The 8,894-nt window shown below is 51.3% G+C and overlaps 1 pseudogene; it reads right to left on the bottom strand.

Moving 5' to 3' along the window:
* Window positions 1-5,031: 5,031 nt before the first annotated feature.
* LOC116821292 (zinc finger protein 2-like) lies at window positions 5,032-8,428 on the bottom strand (annotated as a pseudogene).
* Window positions 8,429-8,894: the final 466 nt, after the last annotated feature.

Here is an 8,894-nt window from a genome sequence, read left to right as displayed (position 1 = left end):
ACGAAAGTTCCCTCTCGGCTCCCATTAAAGTTGCCATAGAGTATACAATGAAGCGTATAAAAAATCTCCTTCTTTATTTCCCTTTAATTTTCCAGCTCTGATTTTTTAAAGCAATCATGGGGTTTCCCTCCCCACCCCACTCCAGTTGGTTGTCACCACAACACCAGTGAGGATATGTGTGTATGACCTCCTAAGGAAAGCCTCGGCTTTACTGTGATCTGCCCTGGAGCACCCATGCACCCGAAGCCTACGTACCAGTGTGTGACACCAGTATCATAGGTGCCAACTTCCCCTCCGGCCAGTGGTGCTTAACCCCTGTCTGCACCTGGCCCCGCCCCCACTCTACCCCTTTCCCCCAAGGCCCTGCCCCTGCCCCACCTCTTCCTGCCTCCATTCCTTTCCCAAGTCCCTGTGTCTTCCCCACCTTCTCCCAGAGTGTCCCAAGTGCTGGAGGGAGGTGGAGGAGTGGGGACATGGCGGCTTGGGAGGAGGAGGCGGGGAAGAGGCAGGGTGGGGGTGAGAGGAGCTTGGCTGCTGGTGGGTGTGGAGCACCCACTAATTTTTCCCCGTGGGTGCTCCAGCCCCGGAGCACCCATGCAGTCAGCTCCTATGCCAGCAATCAAAGTGTGTGACAGATGTTTGTAATGTGGAACAGCTGGAGTTTATGGTACAGCATGCCAGAATCAACAGATTGGAACGAATTTAACCCATGTATGAATTAAATAAACTGTTTAAAAAAATCAAATGAAACCACTCAATCCCCTCTCCCAATAGAGGTCTTATGAAAAACTTACCAAAAATCTAATGGGATTTAACAATCAGTTTAATATAATCTGGGCCCCCAAGCCCTAAAATACCTTCATCAGAACAGCATGGGGCTTTGATGGTATCTCTCCATAGCAGGGTCTGACAGCCGGCGCAGAATGTCGGAACAGTCCCATTGGCAGTGATTATTGCTAAAGCCATAAGAAATTGACTGTCCTCAGAGAATGTGGTCTGCGCTCTAGGGGTAAGAGCTGTAATTCTGGGGAAGAACAATCTGTGTTTGTCACATGTAACAGAAGTTGAATAGCTGCCTCCAGGGCACAGTGTCGTTCTCTCAGCCATCAGGAGATGCTGCCCCCTCCCCTCATCATTCCCCTTGGGGTGTCAAGGTATGAACCCCCCCCTCTGAACCTTAGCATCCAAAAGATGGGGTACCTGCATGAACTCCTCTAAACTTAATTACCAGCTTAGATCTGATAGTGCTGCCACCCACCAGAAGTACAGTGTTCTGGTACACTGCCGGTCCCCCAAAACCTGCCCTGGGGACCCCAAGACCCAAACTCCTTGGATCTAAATCCAGGAGGGGCTGACTATTCCCCTCCTTCCCCCTCCCAGACTTCCCCTCCCTGGGTTACCCTGGAGAGACTATACAGATTCAAGCTCCATGAATCTAAAACAAAGAGGAAATTCACCTTCCCCCCTCCTTCACTCCCCCTCCCAGACTCTCCCTGAGAGAGAGTTAGTGATCCTAACACAGAGAGAAATCAGGTTTTTCCTCCCCGCTTCTCTCCTTTCTCCCACAAATTCCCTGGTGAGTGCAGAACCTCTCCCCTTGGGTCTTACCCAAGAAATAAAAAAAAAATAATCAATCAGGTTCTTAAATAGAAAAGCTTTTAATAAAAGAAAGAAAAAGAAGTAAAAAGTGTCTCTGTAAAATCAAGATGGAAAATGTTACAGGGTCTTTCAGCTTATAGACACTAGAGAGAATCCTCCGCAGCAAAAGTACAAGTTGTAGCAAACAGAGATACAACCCTTCCAGCAAAATACACATTTGCAAATAAGAAAACAATCAAAGACTAAACCGCCTTCTAACTTGGTACTTAAAATTGAACAAGAAGAGCTGTTTCAGCAAATTGTAGAGTCTGTATACATGCCTGGTCCCTCTCAGAACCCAGAGAGAACAAAGAAAAACCAAAAAAGCACAAACAAAGGCTTCCCCCACTGAGATTGAAAGTATCTTGTCTCCTGATTGGTCCTCTGGTCAAGTTTCCAGTTTACTGAGCTAGTAACCCTTTACAGGTAAAAGAGACATGCACCTTAACATCTGTTTATGACAGGGCGCACTCGTAGCTGGTTAGATTTCAGGGTCAGTCCTGACACTTGCAAATCCTATGTTGGCTGTTCTGCATATGTACGGCTGGAAGTCTTTCTCTTAAGGCTGTTTCTTCATGATGTGTATGTACAGCACCTAGCGCAGTACAGCATTGGCTTCTGGGAGCCTCTGGCTGCTGCTGTCTAAAATAATCATGATATGACTGAGACCAAATTTTTGTACGCTGACATGAATTAATTTGGGGAAAGTGTGGTGTGAGGAACAGCTGAGTATGAACAGGAGAGACTCCCAAGCCCCCATCTAACCTGCTGCCAAACCTTAGTACATGCCTTAATTGTACACTCCGATAGCCCATTGCTTGAAATGGGTCTGAGTAGAATGCAGGTGGTAAGGTTGAGAGAGCCGGGTCTGGGCTTTGAAACAGCTCCGCACAGAATCATTTAGGCCCGATTGTCCACATGAATTGTCAATATACTGTCTGCAACGGAGCCTATGAGAGGGCAGAGCTGAGATTGTATGAGTGACCTCACTGCATTTCCGTACCAGAGCACGTTAGCACTGCTTTTACTGTTCACCTCCACTCCGAATCCGGGGGGTAATTCATGGAAAACAAGGACACAGTGTGAGAAACTAAATTCTACTTTATTATAACAAAGGAGAAACAGACTCCTGTCCCCACTCCCAGCCCAGCTCAGCATGGGACTTTCCATCCCCAGCCCAGCACACTGCTGCGCCCAAATCCCCCACGCACCAGCAACAGAGCAACATTTACCAACTGGTAGAAAAGGGCAGAGAGATGCCCAGGAGAGGTGCTGGGGCTGTCACAAAGCAAATGCTGTGAGGGCAGGAATCCAAGGAGCGGAGATTAGATGGACGCAGTGTGGGGTGAGTGGGGCAGACAGTCTCTGTCATCCCCACACAGGACTGTGTTAGATGGGGAGGGGTGACCAGCTGGGCTTTCAGACTCCTCATCTCCCTCTTGCCTCTATGGTGGGGTCAGCCAGGCTTCAAGGCTGGCTCAGGCCTCTTGACTTCCCCAGCTTCCTTCTTGTCTCTGCCCAGGCTGGTCCTCTGAGCAATGGGGAGACGCTGCCCCCTCCCCTCATCATTCCTCTTGGGGCATCATTTGTAGCCCTTCCGACTTCAGGGATGGCTTCACCCACCACTCCCAGGGCAATTCCTGTCTCCCTCTGGCACTGGCGCAGCAAGTTCACCGTTCTCAGCCTCAGCGGTCTGGCTCCCAAGAGACAAGTCTGCAGTTTCCCAGCTCTGTTCCCCACCCTCTCCCCCTCCTGTCTGCATGTCATAGCTCTGCAGGGATCTGGCAGTAACTCCATACCCCGTTCAGTCTCGGCCCCTCCGAGTATGAATCTAGCGCTCACCTTCGGTGTTTGTGCTGAGTGATGTTGATAACTGTCATTGTTCAAACAATACAATCTCCTGGCAAAGGGTAAAGAAAGGTTAAAATAAAACAAAAAAGGCTCTTCAGGCAAATGATCACTTCTCTGGTGAAGTTCTCAGTAAAGCTGTGCTACATCCTTTCAGACTAAACTAACGTCAACCGACGGGACCAACCAGCCTTGAGGGAGAGAGAAAACCCGACACTACAAGCTGGGCTACAGGACACTTCCAGGTTCGTAAAGTGAAACCTCACACAATCATAACTCCCCAAAGACGGAAAACAAATGAATCCATTTTCTTCTGAACTGGCTAACCCTGCTGTACTCAGCACCTCTGCATTATCTGGTTGTGCCATTTACAGAAGTTTCAGCATCGTCCTAATGAAAAAAGCAAGAAAAACAAACTAAAGGCAAAATCTGCCCATCTCCAAATGTTCTGGACTTGGCTGGAAAAGCCCAGAAGCCACTTTACCAATAGATGGGAATAGGGAGTTAAGCTCTGAAAGCTCAAACAGCTTTGGGGTTCATTTCAATCTCTCCAGGAGAGGGACACTTTCATCTGTAGCCCTCAGGTGTCTGAGTCAGGATCAAAGAAATCAGGGTGCGATTCCTAAGCGTGGAGACCAAAGAACATTGTGGCAAGTGCCATGCTGGGAGGTGGTGGGTAGAGTGGGGAGAGGATGAACTCTCCAAGGCTCAGAGACATTGCTGCGTCGGGGTGGAGCGTGACAGTGAAGGGAGGAGGAGGAAATCTCTCCAACTCACCTCATCACCCTCAGCTAACACAGAACCCAAACCACTATATTTTCCTATCCCTGCTCCAGCACTTTTAGAATCTATTTAATCCTGGTCTGTATGGGAGTCAATCTACCAAAAATAAATGTTTTCTGGCATAATCTGGAGCAATGTGAAAGTATGTGGGCATGAGACAATCTCTCCCGAGCGGGGGAACTCAGTGACTCTAACAATCCCCCTGCTCACTGGGGGGACCAGAATATAAACGATGTTTGGGGAAGAGAAGGTGGGGGGGGGGTTCGTCCAGGCAGAGGGAGCTTCTAGAGGAGTTTCTCTCTCCCTTCCCCCAGCAGGTTAGTAGGAGACAGGAAGGCCCAGCAGTTCAGCACCAGGGCTGCAGCAGGGAGGAGGGGCTGATCTGGACTTCGCCTCCTCTGCCTGCAGTTAACTTAGACCAGGCAAAACCAGAGGGTCACTGATCAGCTCCGGGTTAGCTGCTGCTGGAACCTGCCCCCAGAGACAGGCAGCTGGATAATTGGGAGCTAAATGCCACCGATGCAGGTGGGAATTAGGAAACGGAGTTTTTACTATGGCCAGCCCTAGTCAGGGCACTGAGAGAATTTCCCTCCTATGTGGAGGAGTCTCTGACGGCCAACGTGGTGTTAGCTCCAACTGAAGCATTTTCCATGCTAAGGACATCTGAGAGGCTCTTCTCTATATCGATTTGCTGAGGTTTGATGCCCTGCGAGCACCAGATAAAGCTTCCCACACATTCAAGGTCTTATTTCTGTGAATTTTTCAATGGGGAACAATGTGTGAGCTCAGGCTGAATGTTTTCCTGCAGTTATTGAAGCTTTTCCCACAATCCAAGTATTTATGGGTTCTCTCTTGTGTTGATTGTCTGATGTCTAATAAGGTTTGAGCTCTGACTGAAACTTTTCCCACAGTGGAGGCATTTATAGGGTTTCTCTCCTGTGTGGGTTCGGTGATGTTTAACAAGTCTTGATCTGTTAGTGAAGCTTTTCCCACACTCCAGGCATTTATACGGTTTCTCTCCTGTGTGCAGTCTCTGATGAGTATTGAGACTTGAGTTCTGACTGAAGCTTTTCCCACAGTCCAAACATTTATATGGTCTCTCTCCTGTGTGAGTTCTTTGGTGTCTAACAAGCTGTGATCTGTCGCTGAAGCTTTTCCCACACTCGATGCATGCATATGGTCTCTCTCCTGTGTGCAGTCTGCGATGGATAGTAAGGGTTGAGATCCAGTTGAAGATTTTCCCACAGTCCAAGCATCTTTTCCTTGGGATTTGCCTGCTGGGCTGTGGTTTCCTGGGGATCCTTGCCTCCTCCCCTGCATTCAATGAACTCGTCCACTTTATTCTTTTGCCTGTTTCCCAGCTTCCTCTCTGTCCTGTGCCGATGACTCCAGGCTTCTCTCTCTTCCCAGCACGGGAAAAATTCCCTTCAGCTCTTCTCAGAAACCTCCCCTGCAGTTCCACTTGCTCAGGACCTTCCTGCTGTGGATTCCCATCCTCGTTCTCACTCATTGTCTCGTCACCTGCTGGGGGAGAGAGAGAATCCAGGCAGGAGTCAGTGCCCGGGCTCATAGAAAGGACACAAAGGGGAGTAGCAAAGAGGGAAAACACAACGCAATAACCATTGGGAGACTGAGCAATTGGATTCTGTCTCCACGCCCCAACCAAACAACCCCAGGGAAGTGAAATCAGGGAGAAAACTCCTGACAGCGAACAGGGTGGGTGGGAAGCCATGAGCAAGATCTGCTATGATGATACCACACATTCTGCTGCCCAGAGCCTGACCTGGGTGAGATGATGCAGAACTGAGGGGGGCTCACACCACATTTTGGGGATTTTCAGCTTTTTCCTTCATTTGCCAGATAGTTTCTGTGTCAGTGTCACTGACTCCTCACCTGTGGAGGTGCCTCTTGTGATGCTGCTTTTCTTGAAGGCCTGGAGATCTGGGACCCACGGCTCTTCCCCTGCTTCCAGCCAGGCGATCAGGTCAGGTTTGGAAATGGGGAGTCCTGCTCAGGGGTGAAATCAGGTACGAGCACAGTGCACTGAGGATTGGGGCAGTATCTGTCACAAAGCGCACATCCTGAGTTTCAAATGACCCCATGATTTCCTGGGGGGTTGCAGGATCTGAACAGATGGAAACATGGGCATTGAGCCCTCATGGGAGAGGCCAATGTCTAGGGGAGCTGGGAGCTGTCACACCCTCACTAGGAGTTCTCAGGGTGTGTGGGCTCTGGGGGACTTGCTGAGGCACACACAGCTCTGGTGTTAAACCCCTGCCTGTGTCTGAACCATGAAAGCCATGCCCACCCTGCTGGAAGCTGAAGGGTGGGAAAGAAATTGGAAGTACAGTAGGCAGGTCCTGCAGCTGTGTTGGGCTGGAACCACCAAGGAACACAGATGCATCCCGCCTACTGCTGGAACCTGCAGAGGAAGCCTGGCGTACGAAGGACTCGCCAGTTCCCTGTGGGCTGCCAGCCACCAGTGATGCTGAGGAGCTGTTGGCGCTGCCACCTGAGGACTGTCCAGAGCGCCTCGAGGAGAGACGACACCCATATTACAGAGGTTCCAAACCCTGGGGACGTAGGAAGTAGCCCAAGGGAACCAGATAAGCGTCTGGTTAAGGACTGGCCTGATTCTGGGTCAGCGTGCTGCAGATACGTGACTGATGACCCATTGGCGGACCACTCTGCTACCGTTAGGGCCCTGGGCTGTGACGCGGTGTGGTCGGGTGGTCTGTGTTCCCTTTCCTCCTGCCACCTCACCCCTGGGTGGCAGTCTCCCCACCTTCGGCGAGGAGGCCTGTCCTGGTCGACCGTCTGCGGAACTAGGGCACTAGCCCACTTTGGTGCTCTGCCCTGACTCAGAACCCAGGGGTCACAGACTGCTCTGCCTGGCCTGAAGGCTGAATCCTCGGCACAGCTACTGTCCCCCTTCGGAGATCATCTTTACAGGTGTGTGACAGGGAGGAGGTTTGGCCTCTCACAGAGTGACAGGGAGGGACCACCACACAGCCCTACCGCAACCTATTCCCCTCTATTCTAACTGACCAGGGAAGAACCTGACCAGCTGCAGAAATGCAGACCCCATGGTTTCACATAGCTGAGGGGACAGGAACCCTTACCCAGCGAGGTCACACTCTCATAATTCTCCTGCATGACGTCCTTGTAGAGGGCTCTCTGAGTGGGGTCCAGCAATGCCCCCTGCCCTGTGGTGAAATACACGGCCACCTCCTCGAAGCTCACTGGCCTCTGAAACAACAGGTGCCCCTCACTCAGTGCCTGCTGCTCCTGCCACAGCCCCACCATTCATGGGGGAAGAAACACAACAGGGTGAGTCTGGGAGGGCCAGAGGAGTGGAATCCCACCACACCCTGCCCAGAGTGGCCAGGAGGCTGCAGGGAACAGAGAGAAGGGGAGAGCAGGTGGAGGAGGGCAGGGTCTTCCCATGACCCACCCACCGACTAGGCACAGGCTGATGTGGGAGGCACAGCTCAGTGCAGGGAACAGGGACAGGAATCCCAGCACCTCCTCTTTGTATTTCATCGCAGTCTCTGTCTGGGGGGTTCAGGCTCCAGGGCTCTGCTCTGTTTTCCCAGCCCCGCCCAGGGGGTGTTTCCAGCTTCAGAAATGGGGGAAGGTTCACACACTCCCAATGGGTCTGTTCATAAACCAGGCCCTCGGCCAGGGGTCAGCAACCTTTCAGAAGTGCTGTGCCGAGCCTTCATTTATTCACTCTGATTTAAGGTTACATGTGCCAGTCATACATTTGAACGTTTTTAGGTCTCTTTCTGTAAGTCTATAATATATAACTAAACCATTGTTGTATGTAAAGTAAATAAGGTTTTCAAAATGTTTAAGAACCTTCATTTAAAACTAAATTAAAATGCAGAGCCCCCCTGGACCACTGGCCAGGACCCAGGCAGTGTGAGTGCCACTGAAAATCAGCTCGTGTGCCGCCTTCGGCACCAGTGCCATAGGTTGCCTACCCCTGCCCTAGGCTGAGCACGTCCCAGCAGGTTTATCAGTCCCTGTCCCCCACCACCTCACCCTGAGTGTTTCCTGACCCTCCCCAGCAGCTCCCCGCAAATCCCCTACCTGAGCTGGATCCACCACAGCCATTTCCCTGCCCCGGCCCCTCGGAAGATGGGACGCTCTGGAGCAAAACACGGTCGTTATTCCACAGTCTGTCAGGGCGAGAAGGGAAATTCGGGAGGTTTCTGAATTAGTGTTAGTCCATTTCACACCCTGACCCCCCAGGCTCTGTCCCTGCAGACAGACCCTCTAGACTCTGCCGTACTGTTACATTATTACAATGGATCAGACCCATCCTACCAGAGCTAAACCCACAAGATGCTTTTAAACCCCACCAGGAACAGAATCTCTGAGCCAAACCCTAGAAAAGAGCAGAATCAAAGGAGACACTTTGGGGGATCCCCCGACACTGTTCCCCCAGCAGCACAGGCAGAGGCAGGAACTGGCTTTTCCTCTCCCTGCTCCTCACCCTCCCAGGAAAGTCAGTCTGCCCCGGGGGGTTGCAGGGAATGGAGCTTGGAAGGGGCCGGGGCTGGGAGGCTCCCTCTGCACTGATTGCTCCTCCTGCCCTTTTCAGGCTCTCCTATCTGCAT

The sequence above is a fragment of the Chelonoidis abingdonii genome, chromosome 10 (genome assembly GCF_003597395.2).
Source record: "Chelonoidis abingdonii isolate Lonesome George chromosome 10, CheloAbing_2.0, whole genome shotgun sequence".
Lineage (NCBI taxonomy): Eukaryota > Metazoa > Chordata > Testudines > Testudinidae > Chelonoidis > Chelonoidis abingdonii.
This window is presented reverse-complemented; position numbering and strand designations above follow the sequence as displayed.